Genomic DNA, 25,418 nt, shown 5'->3' on the forward strand with positions numbered 1-25,418 from the left:
CTACCTCTATCGTGATTTTTTTAATGCGCATACTTATGTGCATACACACATCAATAATTCAAATGACAGCCCTTCCTCTGCATCCTGTTGCTGGGATGATTTCACTAAACCATTCGAACATGCGCAGAATCTTTGAAATGTGACTAGAATAGGTAAGCCATCAGGTCGTCTAGAACAGACTGAAAGACGAATTCTGCTTTTCGGTAGTTGAGCAGAAATCAATAATGAGTTACATTTGTGGTTGGAGTCACGATCGCTAGCAAAGGTCATAGCGAACGTGTTCCGTTCGTTGGGATGGAATACTTTGTGCTGGAAGTATATCCGATCGTAAATGACCGGCAGTAGTTGATATTTATGGGTACGTCGCTTCGTTATTAATCCTAAACTTACATAGAACTGGCGGTGACGTCATCGCATAGAGGCAATATGGAGGTGCAGCAAAAGACTCAAACAGGAACACAAGGAACAATGGGAAGGAACTGGTTCCAAGAGTTCCGCGGTAATGGAATTGTTTACACCGCAATATGGCAAACTGCCGGTATCCAATATTGTAGATTGACTCGATGAAAAAGCTTCCACTCCGCCGTTCACGATGAAGAGATGGGAGGGCAAAGAAAGCCGTTACAAGAAGTAGGTAAGCTGGGGAGGCCAAGGGATGCAGCTGGAAAATAACAGATGGCTACTAACTGATTACGTTGTGACTGTATGGCTATTGCAAAGAAAGGGGTACAAATACGAGACATTTAAATGGACAGAGAAATTGGAGAAATGGAAGGTTTTACAAGCAACTCGCAAAACGAGGGCGAGCGTCTTTGAAATGTCACGAATATACTGAAAGAGCGGATGGGGGAAGGCGATGAAGGGCTTGGGAACAGCATGAAATGAAGATACAGAATGGCGCAGTCTTTCTTTCATGGGAAGTGAGGCTCGTTGACGATCTCCACATTTGAGCGAAATGTGACATACAATCTTCTATGGTAACTACTATCAATTTGTAACATACCGAAGGAATAGCGGGACTGGGAGCAATATTAAGAGGGTATATATCAATATATTTAATTTATCTAAGATGTATGACAGGTGAGGTATGCCTCAAAGCAATTTACGTTGAATGTTTTTGTTTCTTTGTCCATAAAGCAGACTGTTCAATACTGATTAATTATATTTAAATTAAGTCACAGCTATGAAAGCCAATAGTTTATAGAAATCGCCTATTCAGTTATTTGCCATAAAATTGAAAAGTATTCCAGACATTGCATAAATATTATTCTTTCATGAAATTATTAATAATCAACAGTTTAAACAAAACGTTTTTTGACATCGACACACTATGCACAGGCCAATAATTCGACGTCTAGCCAAAATTCTGTAATTATTCGAGACACCGCTTATTTTTCTACTTGCCTTTTACGTTGATAGTAAATGAAACGGTCCGCAACGTCCTGTGTTTCGGACCAAACAGGTGTCGACAAGAGCCAGAGAGAAGATGTGTTGTACTAAACACAAGCTACTAATACCATTGTAAGAACAAAATTCTTACACTTATCCTAGCGAATGTTATGTTATAAATATTATAACATAACAAGAAAAAAAAGATGTAAATAGTAAATAATATTATTTACATAGGATGATCTTCAACCAGATTTCGATCGCTCTGTACCTTACAGTCAAGTAGGGGAGGATTAACGTAACAACGGGAGGTAGCAGGACGGTACACAAGACAATGGGAGCACTGGAACACTAGTACAAAGGGGGCACCGCAAGGCCAGTTCATGGTCGCATAAACAGAAAGTGAGCAGCTCTTTGGAAGGAAAGAACAAGGGAACCGACTCCCCCTTGTGGAGAGGAAGATTTTAAGAACTAGGAGGGTGAAGAAAACCCTGGATGCGATATACACTATGTAGAAATGGCTGCCGCTATTTGAAACAGACCGACTCCTTGAGCACTTACTAATTTCAAGGAGCGGTAGAGAAGAAACAGAGTGGACTAATGGCGGTAAGTGAATCGGGAATGATCACAAGGAAATATCTAGAAATTTCTAGACGCCCTGTAGTTCATCGAAGTTGATGAAAATTTCGTAAACAGGAAGTTACCCCAGTAGAGGGAGGGCCAAGAAAAAACGGAAGAAGTGGGAGAGAGCGAATGAGAATAATGAGATGATGGAGAACGAACGACGATTGGATTAAAATAGAATGAGCGGCTGAAACAAAAGGCAGATGCAAGAGGGAAGTGAGGAGTTTTATTGGGAGAGTTAGGAGTTTGTGGGAGAGTTGTGAGTTTTGGCAGTGTGGAAGTTTGGAGAGTTCCCGTGGAGATGCCTGAGTGATGTGCGGCTGGAAAGAAATCCCGAGAAGTGCCGGGAGAATCGCCAGAGTAATGAGTTGTGGGAGATGCTGTTTAAGAGTTGTTGAAATAGGAAGGAGATAATCCTTGAAAGATGGAAACACCTATGCTGGAGCTGAGTAAAAAAGGATCGAAAAGCCTCACCATAGAACGATAAGGAAGAGCTACATAGCCAGGCTTCTTAATAAAGCAGTAAGAAGAGTCCTGATAATCCTATTATGCTTCCCAGTTTCGTCGAACTGATCAGACGCCCAAAAAGCAGGCCGGAGCAACTTATTTAATAGCCGTATGGAAAGAAGAGCGAGTTCCTGAACGTAGGAGAATCCCTGTAGAAGAGCAGCAGTTCCTTTGCCGATGAATACTTCCAGTTGGAGCCTGATGATGGCCTATGCTGTCGATGATGAGTCGCCCCTGAACTGAGAAAAGGTAGTGTAAGGAGTGATTCCCTAAGTTAATATGTAAGTACGAGATAATAATTTTAAACTAGATTTGAAGAGAAGGACTTTAGAAAAATGTTTATTTAGTTGATAGTAGATTTGAAGAGAAGGACTTTAGAAAAATGTTTATTTAGTTGATAGTAGATTTGGTATTGATTAGTATAAGAGGAAGAAAAGGGTTCATAGATGTATGTACTTCATCTCAAGGATAAGTTAAAGCAAGGAAGAATTAGATACATGTACTTGAGACTGGTATGTTCTAAGTTAAGATGTAAAGGTGTTCTATGTACTAGAAACGTTACAAGATATTAAGATTGAATTATTTTGGAAGGGATAAATTAATGAAAGATTATAGCGGGGATTTATAAATCTAGGACAATATCCATAGAGGTGTTAAGCCCACTGAGGTAATTCCAGTTGGGAAGTTTAACTGTTAGAAAGTAAAAATAATGTTATGAGATGTAACCTAAACCAGAAGGAGAAAAAGCAGAAAGACACGAAGAGACATATTATATCATTTGCTATTAATTTTACATCTTAACACACATATAATGCCAGTTATTAACATTATACCAATTGATGTTGTATGATACAATTCTTTAATGTATATACTGTGAAATAAACAAATTTGTATATGGTTATCATGTGTAGTATTGAGTCATTCTGAATACTCAGCCAGTCCAGAGGAGACATACACGAACTATTATTCCCCCAGAATCTGTGATCTTCTGTGCAGTATACAAGTCAGGTGTTAACGTGGAGGGGAGGTAAATTAAGGGGGAAATTTAATTGAGAAATACAAAGTTAAAAGAGGTGGGTCTGGAAGGATAACGTGAGATAACGAGATTTATGATTACAGAAATAAATAAATAATAAATAATAAAAGAAAAAATATTATCCCCCCAGAATAATCATCCTCAAACAAACCATCCCCCACACCATCAGATATCGACAAAGTTAGTTATTAGGTTTGAGAGAGAGAGGGCTCACCGGCAAGAAATACATTTCGTAAAAATTTTTATGTAATTTAAGTTTAATACTAGAGTATCTTGGGGGATGGATTCTATTCATTAGTCTCTCTCTCTCTCTCTCTCTCTCTCTCTCTCTCTCTCTCTCTCTCTCTCTCTCCTAGGAATCTTCCCTTCTGTTTGCTGCATAATATTCCCATCATCTTTAACTGGGTCTCTCTTTCGAAACATATATTGAAAAGTATTCCAGACATATTCATTATCCCTATTTTCTTTGTTTATTTTCATTTCAGGTATTCGCAGAAGACACAGATAGAGATAAAACAATTCCTCCGGCTTAGTTTGAATTATGGGATAAGAATTCTTTGGTCACTTAGCGCAGGGAATGGGTAACTACTGAGCTTGGATCAGGGAGCGGTCACACCCTTACACCCTAAAGTTATGCCCTTGTTTGGGATGTCTAATCCGTGATGTTCCTATCGTTCACCTTTACTATTCTTCATAAATCTTCTTCCTCTGTGAATCAGGTCTAATTACTATCTCACTTGTATACACTCTTGATTTAATTTTACCTACTAAATCGGAAGCCATTTGATCACAAAGTTCAACAGCCGTCCGAAACGAGCAGGAAAAAGTATAGGTTTCGGAAAATGCGGTTTTATAGAAAGAGTTCTGTTGCCCAGATCGGTCTCCATAGTACATTAAAATTCTAAGAGAATATAAAATATTCTTATATTTCCTAGAATCAGAACTGTTTGATAATAATAATAATAATAAAAAAGGGGTTGCATAATTCTTGCTGTTTGTGCAGGGTTCTAGATGCATCGGCAACTTAGGCCATATTGCGCCGTATACAATATATCTATAAATTGCGTTTGTTCTGTGGCTGATTTCCTGTTTTCAGGACGAAAAACCCGAGTTTCCAGGAGAGAAAACCGACCCACTCAGCCACGTTGTGAAAAAAAACCCTAAAATACCTCGCGTCATTGACGTGTTTCGAACTGCAGTCCTTTTCGCCCGATGTGTGGAAGCCGGTGATTATACCAACTGTGCTATTCACGAGGGCATACTTCAAATGATGAATAAAAATTTATCGTTAGCCTACTACTTCTTAATGCCCTCCATGAAACACACGCAGTTCTGGTTATAGTTTAATTACATTACAAATATACTAAGAATATTTAGTGCAGACGGAAATCTTAACAAACATCATCAAACTACAATGAAACCAATAAGATACTTTTAATAATTAAATATTTATCACCACACGAATTTTTAATAGGTACCAAAGAGCGAGAAATTTAAAAGCCGAAATCTGCTGTCACGACAAAGAAATTAGGAATTACGGAAGGGATCCTAATAATTTGTATGCTGAGAGTATATCTTCGGTAAGAATTCAAATGTAGTTCGCACTAATTTTTTCTAAAAACCTCTTTAGGAATGTTTTTATCCGTGATTTTTGGATGAGAGGCTTCAGGAAATATTAATTCGGTATTAAATCCGGAATGAAATGCAACTATCCATCTTTCAATAATTAATATCTGATGCAAAAGATTTATTTAAAATCTTTCCAACCCAAATATCAGTTTTTGTAAAAGTAACTGTGATGTCAGCAAAAAGATTAACATTTCTGGTTCACTGAACTGAAAGTGCAAATTGGAATAAAACCCAACCAAACCTGGAGTGGCGAGGGTATTTCATATTAAAAGGATCAAACTAAACGAGATTTGCTTCAAGAATTTTTATCTGATTATTTTAAAAGGTATACGTTGAAAGGAATATTTAAAATCTAAACCTTTCAAACAAACAATTTACTTACATATCTAGGAATATCTCTGATAACTTGTACATTATCAGTGATATTTCCAGAATACTGATATGATATTGTATTACATAATAAATACAGAAATGATAAATTTCTGTATTTATCATTTGCAATACTGTAATTCCTACAGGCAACTTGCCCAAAAGTGGAAAACACTGAAATGGGTGTTGTATTGTTTGGTTTAGGGCCAAAGTAACGCAGGCCGTGAGGCAGTGACTATCCGGCGACATTCTAGATATAATTAAAATATTAGAACTTTTTTTGTGTGTGTGGCTGTAACCGGGTGTCTCCTAGAAGAAATAAAGATGATGATAATAATAATTGTTAATACTGGCAAAACTGAAATAGACACTATCCAATGCCTTCAGATTTCTGGACTGATCCCGGAAAAACGAATAAAATTAAATTCTATCAAGTAAGATAAGAGTATCACTGTGAATTTATGGAGAATCTTCGAAGAAACTTATAATCGGTACAATTAGAGATATTGATGAATCAGATGAAACTGCAGTAAAATTATGCAAAAAGTCTCTTAAAAACCGGTTACGAAAACAACCCATGAATCTGATCTTGGGACTACCATGGGCGAAAACTGAAACAACCCAGCAAATATCTAGAATATAAATTCGTACCATAATTACAATTGGTGGTTTGACTTAACTGCGAGACATTCTCGCACATTACTTCTGCGTCAGTTTTCAAAGGAGAGTTTCCGTCCGAAACAATCAACTCTTAGAATCGTACTTGACGATTCTTTTTCGGAAGGTTGTTTTTACGCTTTTTATTTTTAAACTTCTCTTACAGTATAAAATAGAAAGTCCGCATGCCCTTTTGTGCAATTAAACCCCACAGGAAGCAGCACAACAAATGATCAAACTTTTAATGGCTTCCAGTTTGAACCAAAGGAAAGTCGAGGGCTATGTTTGGATCCAAAACTTTCATACCTGGGGCACTTTCCACTATTATAATAGATAATAGTCAAGTTTCTTTCGGAAATGTTGAAAAATAATAAAAACGTCTTAAAAAGTTGTTTTAAACTCAAAATTAATTTAAAAGTGCTCAAAACGTTTATCAAGGCGACTGACAAGGCGAATTTGTTTAATTAAAAAACAACAAAAATGAATATCAAATATAAAACAAAAAAGGTAAAGGGGCTACATCCCGGATTGGAAACCACAAGACTAATGCTCCCTAATTTTTCTGCACGAAGTGCTCAATTTAATGGGACAACGCCTGCAGAGTACGTTCAACTATTTAGTGATCTGCGTATTCTGAAAAATTTCACATCAATTTATTTTCCTTTGGCTTTGTCTACTTTTTCCTTTCCTCTATTCAGGTCAACTAATACCCCATGGTAATGCAATATTGTACACGGGACTGAATTTTTGGCCAGATTTTTACAGTGCTTAGTCTACTTTAACCATTACGAGAGAGAGACTTTGCTCTCACGAGATTTAACATACCAGAACACAGGCTTACCAGCAACACATACACACACAAAAGAAGATACCACATCTTAGCCTCCCGGACACACAACTCGCGCTTCCAGACCGATCGATGATTCTGTGTGGTCAGCAACCGCGTTTGCCACCTGAGCAGGGGATTGTCTTAGTCCTTACTAGAATGAGAGCACTAGAAAGGGAGGCTGTCAAAGTGTGCATGACCTTTATGTTGACAATTTGTACAGTCGGGAAAGAATGCGGTGCCCTTAGAAGGGATTGTACACAAAGAACAATCATAAGATAAAAGCATCCATTCAGCGTACCGACGATAGAATCCCAAAGAAACACGCGCGAATGTGGTTATTGGCTTTTACTAAATAGTATCTACGGATTATGAATTAATTGGAAACGTGTTTCTAGACACACAAAACAGGTTTAATTCAGAATTCTGTATGCGTCGTAACAGTTCTCTCCACTTGCGATGAATTACTTTATAATGGCAAGTGAAAGTCATTTCACTGTGCTACCCACGAGGGTGAACTTGAAGATGTTTCTCGCATAGAAAATTGCGTCACTATACAACTTCTTTCATATATTAGAATTTGAAGTTGTTTGGAGCGATATGTAGAGGTACTCGTATTTACAGCTGTCTTTTACGAAACTGCTAATGCGGCTACTGTAAACTTCTAAATAAAAGGATAAAGTTAAGCTGTTCTTTTAATTTATAATAATTAATTTTCAAAACAGTTCTTTCTAAAAATTCAAAACATGCGCTTCTTCTTTGATGCCTCGAGCCATTGAGACAATCCGCATAGCGCAAAGTAAGATGAAACAAAAACAATCCACTAATGAAGATGTCATCGTATTTTTCAAAACAAGTCATTTAAACCAAGTACAATTTCTACTCTCATTAAGGCTTAATAACAACGAAAGATTTTGTATCTTTTTACGTTTAACGCCATTTTTCTCATGAGTGTCACGTGAATACGATAAACTTTTTATTCGCTGCGTGCAATTGTTTCCGTAACCATGGCAATTGTCGCAGAGCAGCCTTTTTCCCCCTACTTTGTTTTCGAATGCCAACTTTTAGCTGTACACAGAACGTTTCTTCTTCTTTATATCGATATATTCAACAAGCACACAAACGTCTTTCTGTAATTTTTGCAATGGTCTATAGGGACTTTACAGAGAGATTGTATTCCAGTATGGTATTAACAGTATAAATATACTCTCTGTGGTTTGCGAGGTGATTGCAGGAGGAGAAAAGGGTAAACTATATACTGTAGGACTTTCTAAAACGAAGGACGCTTTCCAGAGGCGTTAATGGAGCACGAGACTGCACTAGCGATAATTTGTCTCCGGGGGATATGAAAACGATTTACTTTTTCCGTCGCAGATCGAAAAAAAAAACGAAAAACTCCACCGAAGAAGTCGCCCTCATAGTGGAACATTTTAATTTCCATAATGGCATCGAAAAGGAAAACTTAATTTCTATTGGAGGCAACAAAAAAAGGTAGTGAGGACTCTTCATCAAGGTTGAAGTACTAGGCAGGGTGGAACCGACAATTACTGACAGGGGTGGGGTCATCTACGGTAGCCTGGATGATCGCTAATTTGTCACCGTCTATGTGATGATTAGAGTTTCGGTTATTGAAGGGAAAGCCGTCGAAGAATATAGTTTGGTTATGATTTCGTATGCACGAGGGAGATGAGAGGAAAGAGAAGTTGAAAGTGGCGAAATGAATTGTATCCCTAAATTACGTTTGCTTATGTACAAAAAAAAAGCCTCGTTGTATGCGCTGACAAATTCCATTTTCACCAAAGTGAGATTTTACATGCATTGTTAATCCAGCGTAATATCTGTGTCGACGTGAAATTTTACATATTTACGTATATCATTGTAATGGTCGGTTTTTAGCTCCGACTCTCCCTGATTTCTTATAGTTTACGCGAAGAAATGAACAAAGGAAGCAAGCAGAGGGGGCAAGTAATTTCAGACTCCTTTCAATTCTGCGGCAAACAACCAAGTAGAGGAAATTTTTGTTGGATTCTTTGGCAAGTGTTCATATTTGTTTTATAAACCTCCTTGGCTCACAGCCAAGCAGCTGCTGCATTACAAATTAATGACATGCTACAGTGAAGTCTTAACACCACAATGTCAATGCGCACATATAAATAAACAGGCATTAATCTTGAAACACCCTTTGATATCTCAAAGGAAATATCTAAATGGTAAATACTACGCATTGCTTTAATTTGCAGAGACCTTGGAAAACTAAGAGTGATTGGAAGTAGTTCTGCGGAGGTTGATTCAGCCTTTTGATAAGGATTTTGATAGTCCTTTTAAACTACGAAATTCCGTGCTGCCACCACAGGTTGTGTTCTATTTGTTTTCCCTGCTCATGGACTGTCACACGGCATCATAATTTCCATTGAATTAAAGCACTCTGCAAAACTGCCAAGTCGAACTTGTCCCATTCCTGCTAGCAGACTTTCTACAAACCTTCGACAGTTCTGGGGTGGCGGTTTCCGAGAGCTCGTTTCAAAAGTCCAAATGCACAAAAATCCATGGGTGCGGCGTCAGGTGATTTAACAGGTATATCTTGAAATGGGATCAAACGAATACCTGTTGCCGCTTCCATTCTCTGCAAAGAAGCGCGGGTGGAACATAACGTGCGGCTGGACGTCTTATTCTGGTGCACCCAGACCATTTCATCGTAAGAACTGTACAATGTGGGTATTTCACATTCGAATAACGGCTGTAGAACTTCAGTCTGGTAATACACTGAGTTGACTTTCACGCTTTTAACGACTCTACGCAACTCAAATTTGCCGTTATAACAAAAACCGGCTACAACCATAAAACCTCGGCCAAAACTTTCCTTGCACTGACGCGCCCATGTTGGAAAGGCCTTGTCACCCGTGGACGGTAATAAATTGCCCGAATTTCATTGAAATCGGAGAGGTATACCCACGCTTCGTCCAATGTTGCTATGACTTTCCACATTTCAGCTGCCAGATATTTTTCGTAGAGTTTTCGAGCATTGACCCGCCACTCTGCAATGTGCCTTGCTCCTAGGTGGTGTACGCAGGCCTTGTGCTTCTTCTCCAGTTGCAAAATTTTGTTGATTGTGCGACAAAAGGTTGACTGGGAAGTTCCCACACGTGACGCTATAGCACTTTGGGTTTTTGGATTTTCACCGACAACGAGCGACTGCACTTTTCGTACTACCTCCCTTTCCCTCGTTCGACTTGGAGCAAGTTGCAGTGTTTTCCGCCCACTTGCAGCAGCTTCGCGGAATTTTCCTTTGCCATTCAAAACCTTATGGATACCAAACTTCGATACAATAAAATTTTTCGACTTGCACCTATCAATAGTTTTCGCGTAACTGTACCCTTCTTCGGAAAGCGCGATTATGTAACCTTCCAACCATGTGTCCAATTTCCGAGGCATGTCGACATTAAAACAACTTCTACAACTGATGCACCTGTTCATAAGGTTTGGGACTGCGCCTGCACGAAAAAAAAAATTACATTGCTGCCGTATTTCATAAGCAGGATTAATGTCAAAATCGTTATCAAAAGGCTGAATCAACCCTCCATAGGCCAATGGGGTTACAGAATCATTGTTTGCAGTAAGAAATCGGAAAAGGAATTGGTGGATTGGAACAAAGATTTCTCCTCTAAGGCTGGGGCACAGCAACCGACGAGGGAGGGGATTAATGGAAAATGCAAGATGTCAGTTCTTTTGCTAATAGCTATACGCGACTATTATCTACGCAAGTTAATTTCTTCGGAGATTATTTGCAAGGCCACGAATTTCTTACACGGTGACCTTGTTCCATAAAGCTATTTATAGCTTCTTTCCATTCCTCTTCTTCCATAACCATTTGTGATGTCTATGCAGTCGGGAAAGAGGATATACAGTTTTCTCATTTTTCCCTTTGTACAATCATTATCACGTCGTCTTGGTAACCATTATCGACCTCCGGTCCCTTGCGGATATTTCTTGAAGCTCACTTCTACTAATAACAGATTTCTTCTCATATCACTGCTGAAGCTAACGGAAAAATATACTGCATATTACAAGAACAGGTTCGTACAGCAGGTTCACATATTGTTATGTTAGATAGAGTCTACAATTTGTTCATTAAAGTCAAGCAAAACATGAAACGTATTCACAGAAAAAAAAGAAAGAAAACGGGCATCCAACGCGACATACAGGAACAGTAAAAGACACCAGACTAGGGCTCCCCACCACCCCTGTGTCTTTCTTCTTTCATTATCTCGGCCTCGCTCGCTCGCTCTCTCTCTCTCTCTCTCTCTCTCTCTCTCTCTCTCTCTCTCTCTCTCTCTCTCTCTCGAAAAGATATAGAACGATAAATTACGTGTTTAGATAAATGAATCCGAACGCTCACCCACAATGTTATCTAAATAAAGGGAAATAAATGATTAGTAATTGCTTTTATATGTTCGTATCTGTTGAGACATGTTTCCAGTTATCAGAGTGGTTGTTTGTAATTCGCACCAAGGTAGGGTACATTGTCTGTTAATTGCCAAATATATTATATACGGTGACAGTTTTCAGGATGAAAAACTCGAATTTCTGGATATAAAATCTTTGGGGCCGACTAACTCGACCACAGTTTGAAAAGTCCATAAAAACTCGTTCCTCAAGACTGGATTTGAACCCAGCCGTTTATTTTTATTTATTTAAATAAATACGGGAAACATCATCATCAAAACGCCTAATGTATCCCTTAATCTTTGTTACAAGGGCCATCTTACAATTAGGATTCGTGAAAACGTGCATAAAAATTCGCTTGGTGTTATTTGTAAGGTGAATAATGTCAAAGAAACGTTCTCACGATTACATTGATTATCTCTATATCCTTAGGTCGTTACTGTACCTCGATCAGTACTAGAGGGACTTACTCAGCTAAAACTGTGATTTCAATCTTCGAATATACAAACACACGCGATAATAATAAATATAATGTAAAGATTTTCTTTAGACTGTATCACTTGATCATTACTAAGTTCTAACTTTATAAGGAACATGCGCTCTCCGATAATCGCCACAGCATGTTGTGAACGTGTGCGAGAGAGGGAGAATATTGGACATTTTCTTTCCCAACGATAATTAAGTTTGCCGAACTAATTTGCATTATCTTCACTCTGGGATAATGATGTTTTATGGTTGCCGTAACAGACGCACTGTTGCATATACGACATTAGAAAGTGAGCAAAAAAGGGAGGGGGAATTATTCATGTATTTTCAAATTACTTCTGAACGGTTCATTTTTGAGGTAATAGAAATAGTGCGATAGGATTATTTTGTACCGAAGTAGCTAGATGGATACAGGAGGAACATTTTGCGAAGTACACCAAAGGGGGATTTTAAGCCATCGAAAACTACATCAGAATGTCGGTAATTAAATTATAACAGAGCGAACGAGAGTGAGACGTTGCTAAACAATTATAATTTTTCGAAGCAGCGAAGAGTTCAGAATAATGGCGTAAAAACAGTGAGAATTTAATTGCATCACTTGAATGCAGAAGATCCGTTCTTCCAGATAGCCTGCAGCTATACATCTTGTCTTTGTGATCTTAATGGGAACTGCTAAATAATTATTGCACTACATACGCTCTTTGTCTTAAAATATCTGCCTCGAGCTAGTCTAGAAACCACGTTTAAATATTAATTATATAAAAAGCACTATAAAATTGCATATGCAGTAAATTTATTGAGGTCCACACATCGCGTGTAAACATGTATGCTAATGATTCCCATAACGAACTCTATTTAAATTCATTTGCTGCACTTAATGAGGGTACTGTATAAAAAGAAGAATTACGATATAGTAGCAAAATCTGCTAAAATTAATAGGAGACTCCTCATTCCTCGGAATTTTTAGAGCAGCTACACACGCCATGTTGTTACGGTACTCTTGTTCACAGTTTTGTGTTTTATGTCTCTACAATCGTTTATATTTGCAATTTGGTCATTTTATTAGGAACACCTACCTAATAGCGAGTAGATCCTCCTTTAGCCTGTAAGAACAGCTTGGCTTGGATTCGTCGTGGCATGGGCTGAATCAGGTGTCGAAAGCGTTGTTGTAATTGGTTTTTAGGAGCACTGGCAACTAAGTCCATATAAATGAACCCATTCGCAGATGGATACGTTACAGCCATAAAGGGATGCACCTACTCGGAAACAATTTCCAGATAAGCTATGGCATCCAAATGTTGGTCCACTGGTATAGGAACCCAGTGTGCGCCACGAAAACACTCCTCGCACCATTACACCACCTCCACCGCCAGACTGCACTGCTGCTAACTCCTGGCAGGATGGATCCATGTTGACTGTTGTAAAGTTTAAGTCGCATCAGCGACTTAAGCCATATTGCGCAGTATAATTTATGTTATTCTGTAAACTCCGTGTGATCTGTGATCGGTTTGCCTATTTGCTGGAAGAAAAATCCGAGTTTCTGGGACAAAATACTATGTTTCCCTGAGACCCGACTAACTTAGTCACGTTGTGAAAAAGGTCCATAAAAACTCCATCGCACATCATTGACAGAATTCAAACTCTGGCCTTTGCCACCTAGGTGGGAGGACGGCGATTATACCAACTGTACTATCGCGACAGCATGGGTACATGGACTTGTGCTGTTTTCTCCATATTCAGGTTATCACATCAATGTGAGGATTCACCAGATCACACAATGTGTTACCAATGCGCCAATGTCCAAGTGTTGGTATTTCTGTGCGTACTGTAACTGTGTGGACCGAAACTCCTGAATAACTCATGCTGGCAACCCTACTCCTTCCTTTTGAAAAGAAGTAGAGTTTTCACAATGAGTTTTATTATTGAAGTGGCCTTTAAAAATTCTTCCAGCCCCCAAAGTAATTAGAATCGAGATTTCCCCAGACGAGTCGCAAATGGCATGAAGGATGCAAGGCTTCTTATAACTCTACTTGTACCACAGTGTCAGAAAAACTGCCCCACCCTAGAAGAGAATAAAATTTTCTGAAATTTTTCACGTTGTTATTTTGTCAGGGTATGTCAAGATGGATGATCCATCCAGAAAATTAATATTCATCTGAATGAGATCTAAAACACCTGGTCAATACTGGCACCAATGGACAGAAGAATATAACATAGCCATCGTCTAGGTTCTGGACTATCCAGAAAGTGTCAGTGCGTGAGGATTGGACAATTCGCCGGAAGACTGCAGCTGACAGTTTCACCTCCTGAACTTAAATTCATCACTGGTATAGGCAATACGAAGAAGTACCAATTTTAGGCGATCAACAGAAGCAGGATTGTATCGAGTTCCCAAACCACAACTACAATCCATCGTATACAGTGGCTACAGCGGTACAGAGCCAGCTAAAAAAAAGATTAGCGAAAGACTGTTCTTAGTGACGAGTGAAGGTTGTCCTTGGGCGATTAAGAAGTATCTGAGCGTGAGCGATGTCTATATTCAAGCAAAGGTGTATAAACAGAACACCAGGAGTCACGATAATAGGCGCCATCTGTTATGGAAATCGTTCACTACTGGTTTTTGTTTAAGGTAAACTCAAGGATCGATATTATGTTAAAACTTGACTTTTGTCTTTTCTTAACAATTACATAACTCTTTCTTCTAACAGACCAATGCTCGGCACTAAGCAACTAACGTTGTTCGTTTCTCCGCAATATCTACATGCTTTGCCTCCTGATTTTCGCCAATTTGCCCTATATTGAGTAGAGTATGTCTGGTACACAAGGCGTCAACTTTGATGCTTTGACTAGCAGAAACCATAGCAGTTTTAGTGATGGAGAGATATTTTCCTTTAGGATATATCGGGCACCTTTTTTGGTATGCCAATACGCATAACGGCTTGCACTGCAGCCAGAGAGATTCGTGCATAGTACTGATGTACACTGATTTTCCACATTTAAGTTGTTTAGGTGTGTGTTAAGCGCCAAAGCAACTAAGGCTATGAGGCATCAGTATATTGAGTTTGTGTATTCTTTCTGGGAACTGATGTCAATTCATTTGGCGAAAACAGGGAAAAGACGACGAAAAATTCGAGTTTCCAGGAGGGGGAAAATCCACGCAACCTTCGTCTGAGAGTGATGAAATCGGCCAAGAAAAGGGCACATAAAAATTCCTCGTGTCATTGACGAAGGTTCCAACCTACGCCTATTTGCACCCAGTGTGGGAGGGAAGTGATCATAACCACAGATCATAACCGCGAGGACTTTTAAATTAAGACCATTTCTTGCCCTCATCCTGGTCTAATTGTATACCAAGGCTTAGATATGTATGGTTATAGGTAAGACGGCTCCCAGAACGTCCGTTCAAATCCGCCTCGTTTCGTTGTACATTATATACACTGCAAAACAGTTCCAGTAGATGGAACACCTAAGGTCTCAGATTATGAGACAAAAAAAAAAAAAAAAAAAAAAAAACCATCACTCCTTCACATTCGCTCAACGCATCCAGAACCAATCAGGTATATGTTGACCTATGACTTAAATATCAACTATCTATACAGAGATCTTCTATATTGAAATACTGCTTTCGAGAACTCTTGAAAAGCATCAAATTTACGCTGCTCAGAGAGAAGTAAAACTTCTTACCCAGGTATCAAGGATCCAATAACTCCACAACGTGCCGTCCTGTAGGTCTCATAAAATAGAACAATCATACAACATGTGATACCAGTCCTCATTAGCGCCACACAGACACTTATCAGTATGAATCAGTCCAAGTGCAAACAACTTTCCATTCAGAGATCCCTGGCCAGTCACCAAAATCAGCGCTTCCAAGCCAGGAGTAAACGATCTTGTAAGATGCCTATTAACCAAAAACGTAACGTCAGGGATAAATAGTCGTAACTCTTCCTGTAGTTAGTGTTCCATCGTGTTTGAAATTTGTTTGATTTCATTAAGACGCCGCTTTCTGTCACTATTAATACTAGTAAAATTATTAAGCTCAATATCTAAAATCGTAGTGGGTATCTGTGTCATTATACAATAACGCAATCCACGGTATACAAGAAACAAGTCCAACGGAATCGCTCCGGCCAAGACTTGCACAGCGGCTGTTTAAACTGTTCGACATATTTTCAAAATACTAAGGAGCATCATCAACCGTTGAATTGAATTTAACTTAGTTTGTATCCTGACAATCGTAGCCCGATTAAACCAGGCTACAGCAGCATACATTGTTAAGGGGAGGAAAACTGCTGTGTAGTACAGAAAGATAGTCTTCCACTACAAACTCCAATCAGCTTTAGACACCCTAATAAATGCACTAGAGAATTATCTTACTTTATTACTAAGATAATGTAAATGTGGAGCAAACGTTAACTTATAATCAATTAACAAGCTCAAATATTTAGTTTCCTTCACAAGTGGTATTTGTCGTCCGTTAAGCTTAATTTGCGGAGGTCGGCTGAAATCCAGACTATTTTTAAAAAGCATCATATTAGCCTTAGTAGGACTAAAAAAGCTTGTAATTTTTTGCTCAGGAGTACAAATTATTCAATACCATATTAGCCTTCTTCTGCAAATCAAGTCTTGATCTACCAGCAATTATTATTGTAAAGTCATCTTCAAAATCAATGGTTTTTGTGTTTGGGAAAGATTCATGAACTAACCAATTGTGCAATACCATATTCCAAATAAGGGATCCCAACACTGATCTCTGCGGACACCCCCGCAATACCTGCTTTTTAACATAATAATATTGTGATTTTACCACCACATATCTGTTTGTGAAATAACTTCTAAACAACTGATATAGATGCAATGGGCAGTCAGCAACTCTTAATTGTTCAAGAGCAGACTCCCACCATAGGGAGTCAAAAGCGCCCTCAAAATCGCTAGTTCGTACTTAAATGTAGAACCTTTAATATATGTCATAAAGTCGACTAGAGCATCCTCACGCGATCTGCCAGGTGTAAATCCGTACTGACGCGCAGAAACGATATCACACGCTGTCATTAACTCAGAGATACGAAATGCCATAAGCCGTTCAAAATTAGCTAAAAGAGCAATTGTTCGATACGACCTGGATTCCTTCACTGGTTTACCTGGTGTTCGAATTAACTTCAATAGGCCAACTTTCCACCGTCGGGGAAATATCCCTCAACTAAACACTTATTATACATTGCCAGAAGCAAATGTGGAAACAGTTTATGAAACCTGAGTAGGAAAGCATTTTCAATGAGATCCATACCAGAACAGTTAGTAACATTAACTTTCTTCACTCAGAAGTAAACTGTTTGAGTTTGATATATTTCATCATCCATACGTATAACCAGCTGACTGGTCATACGTACCCTCTCAATATCGTCTGTTGGAAACAATTTAGTCAATATTGCGTAATACATTTCATGCAATCTATTACCTCCTCAAGCCTCCAATCACGGTGACGCTGATATTGTCGACGCGTATGATACACAGTTCGACGAAGGGCAGTCAATTCATTTGTTCACCAAGGACAGGATTTGGGACTCCACTCTTTCTTCTTAGCTGATTTATTTGCAGCTTTAATAATGGATTCCTGTATGGTATTAACTATAACCATTGCAGCTTCTTCCACCAACTGATGCTGCTTATCTATAGTAAAATCAGCAACAACAGAGTACCAAAAAAAAAAAAAAAAAAAAAAAATATATATATATATATATGATATTAGGGTCCCCTGTAAATGATTACATCTACCCGTATTTATTTTGTCTGTAAATTGCGTGTGTTCTCTGGTCGATTTGCCTGTTTGCTGGACGAAAAAAAAAACCCAGTTTCTGTGGGGGGGGGGGGGGACCTTGCTATCTACGCCTGAGACCGATTAACTCAGTAAATCACTAAAGTTCCTTGCATCATCGACGGGATTCCAACTCTGGGCTTTTACACACGGTGTGGGAAGAGGACGGTGACGATACCAGTGTGCTACACCCGCGCAGCCAGCAACAACTGAGTAATCGAATACTTTCCAATCCAATTTTTTAAGGGAATACCTACTATGCTGCAATGAGATGTTCGCGTTGCGTTTGCCAATCCCGCACTAGGCGTCGAAGACCAGCAGAAACCAAGGTTACGTCAGTGTTCGATTCTCCCATAGATCCACAAAATTTAGACAGTTGGTTAGGCCTGTTTATAACATGCAAAATATTACATGCTATTAACTCTTCAAGAAGCAGACCTCGCGTATCCGGTTGATCATAACCACAGTGCTACTCGCGGGAACTTCTAAATTAAGACCACTTCTTGCCCTCTTAATGATCTAACTGTATACCAAGACTTAGATAACTAAATCTTCACTCTTTAGGTTGCAAGTATACGCTTTACGCTAAGAGCAAATTCTTAGTCACATCAAAATAATATTCATTAGTCACCCAGCTTATTTAAAAATATATAAATCATTTAACAAGTGTTAGTAATGTTGTTTCAAAAGAATAAAAATAAACCTACACACTAAATATTGTTTATTCAATCATAAGACAGACGTGCACAGATTACCAGAGTATTTTATTTAAATATGAGTTAACCACTAAAGACATCATTTTTAGAAGAGTGGGTAGATAACCTCGCTGACATCCCAACCTACATAAAATACAAGTAACATTCCGTTATTTGTGTGAACAAAATACGAATATTGCGCCATCACTGCAGCGTTTTCTACGAGCCACATGATCTTACTCGTGATATGGAATTCTCCTACGAAACGTTGTAGATGAGATGGCCGCGATTGGGGAATGCTTTCCTAAAAGGGGACGCGAATCAGAAGAATATGCGAGGTGAGAGTAAGTCGAAATAGCTTACACCGCAAATAAACTGGGATTTAGTTTTAAGAGGAGTAATGAGGTTATGTTTCAGGACAGCCCCCTGAAAGTTCAAATAAATAGCACAGATAGTCGGTAAATAAATGCCGGAAATAAACTAGAGGGAGAGAGAGAGAGAGAGAGAGAAGAAAAAATTGTGAAAACTTACAACTAAGATGACATGTTTTCCGTGACCGCAATATTTAGGACATAAGCGCTTTCCATTCCATGGAAACGAAATTCTTGGAAGCATGCCAAACAAATGACGTCATCCATCCGCCAAAAGATTTCCTCATGGGGCATTTGCTACGTCAACAAAGAGGTATCTGATGCTCCAGAGCCTCCTAATAATCATTTATCTCAAGAAAGTTGGAGGAGACCTCAGTGATGGCGAGGTGCTAATATTTCTGAATCATAAAGTTCCATTTCTTTTCTTTCTCTCTCTCTCTCTCTCTCTCTCTCTCTCTCTCTCTCTCTCTCTCTCTCTCTCACACACACACACACACACACCAATTGTTGGGAGATGGGACGGAAAAACGTACAAAACATCGTGTATCACTAATGTGTTTGTCGAATTTTGAGACTGTATGGGTTGATGAGTGACCTTTCACGTGCCATAGTGATTTAAAGGTATACTGCCTTCTGCGAAAATAGCGGATGAATACGTCCAAATGATGCAAATGATGTTTAAACCGAGTAAAATGTTTTTAATTCAGCTGAGGAAACGGCATAAAAGCAAGGCAATGCACTCATTCACAAAAGAACACTTAAAACAACCACATTTTTATGACGTTTGGCGAAAGAGCATTTTTAAACATCTTTTCTAAAATACGAGGATATAACATCTTAAACAAATATGCTTAAGATGTACACAGAGTTGCACAAAAAGAGCTAATAACTAAATTAAAGAAATAAAAAAAAAGAACACTTAAGTAAAACAGTGTCCGACAGCAGTAACGGCTTCACCAAACACACACACAACGACTACTTAAATATTTCACAAAACGAGAACATTTTTCCTTCAGAACAGGAAAACGTCATTCGAAAAGAAATGCGCATTTGGTGATTTAAAATGCGCTTTATGGGCATTCATAACGGTAAATATAATGATGAATGTATTACGTGCTACATACGCTATCCAGACGAAGAAATCATCATTAAATTAATTTTACTGAAATAAATTTAAGATATAGCGCAGGTGAATGACAGATAACATTTGATGAATGCAGAGATTGTTTGCCATAAAACAGAAATACAGTTAATTCTCCATTAGACAAATTACAAACCCTAAGAAAATGCAGTACATTTGTAAATTATGTTTTATAATTATTTTTAAAGTAGTTGACGTCTCCTTAAATAGGAAATGGGCTCCGCGTATAATTCTATATATCCATCGTAATATACGCGGAAGGAATTATGTTTATTTAATCTTACAAACCACTGTGCAAATGAACATAAAAAATAGCGGTATAAAAATGCATAAGAATATTCGCTTTGTTGGTAAACCGGGTCTGTATTTGCAGTAAAGTAGCCTCCTTATCTCCAACCTCAGTAACACCGTCGTTTTTCCAGTATTTGAGGAACATAATCTCCAACACAGCTTCAGGGTATGGCTTTTTTGTCACATTTCGCGGCCACTATGAGGTGTTGTAGTAGTCGTAGAAAGAAGTGCCGGGAGCCAATTGAACCCTCCTTATTGTGTTAGTAGCAGTTCTTTGTTCAAAGTTTGGAGTACCAACTTTGAAGATTCCTTTCTGCCGCGGACCTTGATAAGTGGCTTCTTCTTTTGTGAAGCATTCTGCGAAGAAGAGAGCCACAGTTTTTATTTTATTTTTTATCTCACCTGTCCCTCTCTAGTGACAAATGATTGTTGTGATTTTGTTTCAGCCGTTACAATTGCGAAGATCAACAAGAGCTGCCGCCAACTAATTAACTCAAAACGAAATGGATACTTGTGGGAACTTGACTTTTTTCCAATCTTGCGGATGGAGAAATGGAAAAAAAGTCAAGTTTGGTGATGACACTCATTTGGTGGTGTCCCCACCAATGAAATTGGTGGTGAAACTTAACTTTAAAATGTGCTGGGAACACGAAGATCAAAAAATAAAATAAAATAACGCGCATTTTAATGAATCCGTTACATATTCGGCGAGTCATCAAATTCAGTTGTACAGAATATGTGCAACTGAATTAGATGACTGACTATTTCGGGAAGGTCTGGAATAGCCGGCCTACTAAGTTACACGATTTTTATTTCAATTTTAAGTATGGAATATTTTGTGACATTAAAGTTATAACACACATTAAGATGTATACAGATGCTCAATGTATTTTGATAATTGTGGTGGGTGTCATTCAAAAGCTCATGGCATCGACAATAACAGAAAATTTGGAGAGCATTGAACAAGCCTTCAAGCATTTTTCATGAATCGAACTTTGAAAAGGTATAGGTGGACGATTAGAATAAACAGGGAGAGTCAAAAGATTCTTCACAATTTATAAATTTGGAAATGCATTCGGTTCGTTCAACATGTGCCGACAGTAGTAAAAATAGACTTAAATTTGGGGCTTTCACGGTCATTTTCTATTGATTGCTGAAGTAGTCACCTGCGGCGCTACTGTAGAGTAAACGGAAATGGCGACGTATAGTGCAAAAACAGCACAATGTATTTTTAGATGGAAGAAACTAATTCTATTTCCGATACAAATTAAGCAGATATTTTGTAAAACGTACGTAAGGGAAAACTCTACCGAGAAGACACTGTATCTACGATTGGCACAAGATTTTCTGTGCACCACGGTAAAAAATCGGCAGGCCAACCGTAAGTGAGAAGGAATTTCATCTACAGTCCATAAAAATCTATGTATGAAGCCAACGAAGAACTTGGTGTACAAATCACAGAGTGTGGCGTAATTGAATACATCTAAACCATCAAAGTTGTATATAGTACATGTCATTAAGGCTGACGACAGGAGCAGACGTTAGACATTTTATGTGGACATGTTTCCTATCATGGCAGGAGATGAACAGCTGCTTAAAAGTTTTTTGTTTTTGTTGTTTTGTTCAGTGACGAGTGCACGTTCCACGTCACAGGCAAAGTGAACACACAAAGTGAGATATGGGGAAGTGAAAAACTCGCATAAAGTTTTCGAAAACATCCGAGACAGTCCCAAAGTTAACGTGTTTTGTGATGCAACCTGCATCAAGGTGTACACGAAGTTCTTCACAGAAAAAAATCGCCGGTACCGTAACATGCTGGAAAATTATACAAGTACGATCCTGCGAATTGCTCAGGATGAGCGTGGCAGCATGGTGAATATTTTTCTGCTGAAAAAATGATTTCCGTTTTTTGTAAATTCCACTTTTCCGGGAACATAATACATATGAGTGGATGGGTTTGTTCTCTCGGGCAATCCAGATATTAGTAGAATAGTTTTATTCTACTAATCGGGATATTAGTAGAATAAAACGTACCACGCCGCAAATGTGAATGTGAAGAGAAGGATCACTGCAGTGACGACATTACACCAGTCACGTTACAGCGTGTCTAGCAAGAGGTTGATTACGATTGAGATGTGCGTTGTATAATACATATCGAAATCATACAGCTGTTATTTCCATTCCAACTTTTGGTTTGTACTAATTTTCTCCGGGTACAATGTTTCTTGAGTTCAGGCTTTTCCGACGGGACGACTTCCCGACAGTGCACTTGCTGGCCTGACATAATTTGTCAACAGTACGTTCGCCAGACATCAGTGCGTCTCCGATGGAACGTTGAATTCTCTTTTTCTTATTTCTATTCATTATTTTGATTTTTTTAAAACTGTCTTTCTTTAAACACGCCATTGTTTCAAACTCATTAAAACGAGACAGATTTATCAGTAATCAAATTTCATATCATTCCAAATACCTGATAGTATTTGCTGGTGTCGAATCTATCACGCTTTCCCATTTCGATTTGTGCTTGGTTTTTAGCATCATTCCCAATTTTCCACCAACAGACTGTTTACTTTCGCAAATAAAACTGTTTGATCGGGATAGCACTGGGAATGGATTGTTTACTTGAAAAATTAATGAAGTACATGTTGGGTTTTTATATGGAAAAACAGAAATACAGAACGCTTTTAATTTCATGGTTTAAAATCCCTAGATTAGGCAATGAAACGTCAATGTGTATCGTGTGCTTCGATTTTGCCTGCGGCTAAAAACTTACACCTCTGCTTGATGCTACTTGACTCATCCCTTTGCAATTGGGTCAATCAGACCAGTCACGACAGAGGGAGCAACAGATGCCTTGTCTACGGGTGGCAATGGAAAGCTAGAAATAGGGATACCATAACAATAGCGCAACCAGAGAGGAGCAGGAGCAACTAAAGCCCCCCCCCCCCCTAAAAACTATGTTTTTATTAAATAACACGTTTGTTTAAATTCCATACGTATTGGCCATTTTACAAAATGGTATTGTTGTTGTAGGGTTTAGGCGCATCAGCATGTTGATATTATTGTGCTGTGCAGAACACCTGCACTTTACTATGTCTGTGAAGTGCAGGTATTTTGCTGTCGATTTCCTGTTTGCTTGACAAAAATCCCGAGTTTTCGGGAGAAAAAACCGTGCAGTCCTCGCCTGAGACCGACTAACTCAGCCACGTTGTGAGGGAAAAAAATCTTCACGCCATCGATGCGATAATAACTCGGGTCTTTTTCAACCGTTGTGGAAAAGAAAAGTCATTGGACATGTCCTTTGTCATTGAACATGTACTGCGTCTTCTGTAGGGCGGCTGCTGTACGTTAGTTCACCAGCTGCCCTACAGAAGACGCAATACATCTCATATTTTAGAAATATTTATTATCATTTTAGGGAAACCAGGGAAAAAATAAAAGCGAAAATATTTTTAAGATCCACGGTTTGTGGTGGAATTATGTAAGTATTATTTAAGTAAGTATATAATACGAAATTTTTAGAAATCTTCTAGTACCGTGTTAATAGACTAGAAAAGAATAGCGAAAGCTTAAAAAACGGTACTCACCTTGAAATTAATCTGCGATGGTTTACTTAGGTAGCGTGGTTAATGTTTAAGTTGAATTGTTAAATTGAAAAATTAAAAGGGAGGGAAGTAGGGAAGTTGTCAACAAAACTGCAACACATGTTATATCGGAAGTACCACTACTAAATTTGGCTCATCAAAAACATCCAACACCCGTGCCTACTACCATTTCCATAGTCTCATGTCTAACCAATCTGTCAGAGAACTTACAACTCATGCCCAGACTCACAACCACAACCCGCTCATCGACTCTGCCATTTCCATCATTAAACTAAAATCCAGCTACAGAATACTTCAATATGAAGCCCTAGTTATTGAATGGTACAAGCACCACTCTAACCTCAAAATTCTAAATTCTAAACTCCCCTTCAATGTTTCCCCAATTTGGAACCTCTCGAGATTAAAGTTCCCACATGTCAAAAAAGGCATCACGAGAGTATAATTTTTTATTCTTAAAATACCATGCGCGTTCTCTCCCCACACATTGCCAACTGAAGACGTTCTTAAACTAACGAAAGTCCTCGTAAAGACTATTGGCTTCACCGGATTCACTTACAGTTTTTAACTATTCTTTTCTTTTCCTTTATTTCGATGACAACCAAGGATTGGATGTGTACACTTCTATTTCCTTGCGCCTATTTAACTCAGTCAACTTTTACCTACTTCCCTCCCTTTTAATTTTTCAATTTAACAATTCAACTTAAACATTAACAACGCTACCTAAGTAAACCATCGCAGATTAATTTCAAGGTGAGTACCGCTTTTTAAGCTTTCGCTATTCTTTTCTAGTAAGTATATAATTCGTTACTGGACAAACAATAGACATTATCAAAAAACACTAATGAATAAACAATGGAAATGAGACAACAAAATCCATGCACAATAGAAACGGAAATAAAAAAAAAAAAAAAAAAAAAACCAATTGTAATAAATGACAGGAAAGGCATGAGCCCTAGATAACAAATGCCACCATATCTCTTAACGGACAAAGAGGACACAAAGTAACAGATTGATAGTATGATTATTAAAAAATGCACCTCGCTTTAATAAATTGGGACAGCAATATGTCTATAGAAAGGAATTCTAATTTTCCAGCACAAAGAAGAATTTATCAAGACAAATAAGCAAGGTTTGAAGTAAAACGTACAATTGAGGAACACTGATGGTGGACAAAGCATACTGTCAGACAACAGTATTGTGAAGAAAGCGAAAGCCGGAAAACACACTCGATCCCATATTCTTTATCTGTGGACATAATATAAGAGTTAAAAAGAACCTATAATCATAAAAATGTATTATTCCAAGAATTTCTAAATTAACAGAATTATTGGTCATAACATGATTTTCTCTCATTCCAGTCTTTCAACCATCATATAATTAATTGCCAACGGTGTGTTTAAAATCACTATTAAGCTAACCAATACACCCGACGGCGAAAACAGATTTGGAAATACTATTAATATCCGGACCCTCCCTCCACCCCAGTTAATAGCTGGTCAGGTTCTACCCAAGAAACACGTGTCAGACAACTGTA

General features: G+C 38.4%; 1 protein-coding gene across 4 annotated transcripts in view; it reads right to left on the reverse strand.

Moving 5' to 3' along the window:
* The window catches only part of LOC150089519 (glucose transporter type 1-like), a 1,237,972-nt gene that overhangs the window by 809,938 nt on the left and 402,616 nt on the right, over window positions 1-25,418 (reverse strand). Inside the window, exon 1 of one of the 4 annotated variants that reach the window (XM_090368636.1) lies at window positions 19,008-19,029. The exons of the other annotated variants lie outside the window; for them this stretch is intronic. The gene's annotated coding sequence lies outside the window, so the exon portion shown is untranslated. Of the gene's footprint in view, window positions 1-19,007; window positions 19,030-25,418 lie in introns of those variants that run through there. 4 annotated transcript variants of the gene reach the window in all.

The sequence above is a fragment of the Mastigoproctus giganteus genome, chromosome 2 (genome assembly GCF_048544385.1).
Source record: "Mastigoproctus giganteus isolate SK-2022 chromosome 2, ASM4854438v1, whole genome shotgun sequence".
Lineage (NCBI taxonomy): Eukaryota > Metazoa > Arthropoda > Arachnida > Uropygi > Thelyphonidae > Mastigoproctus > Mastigoproctus giganteus.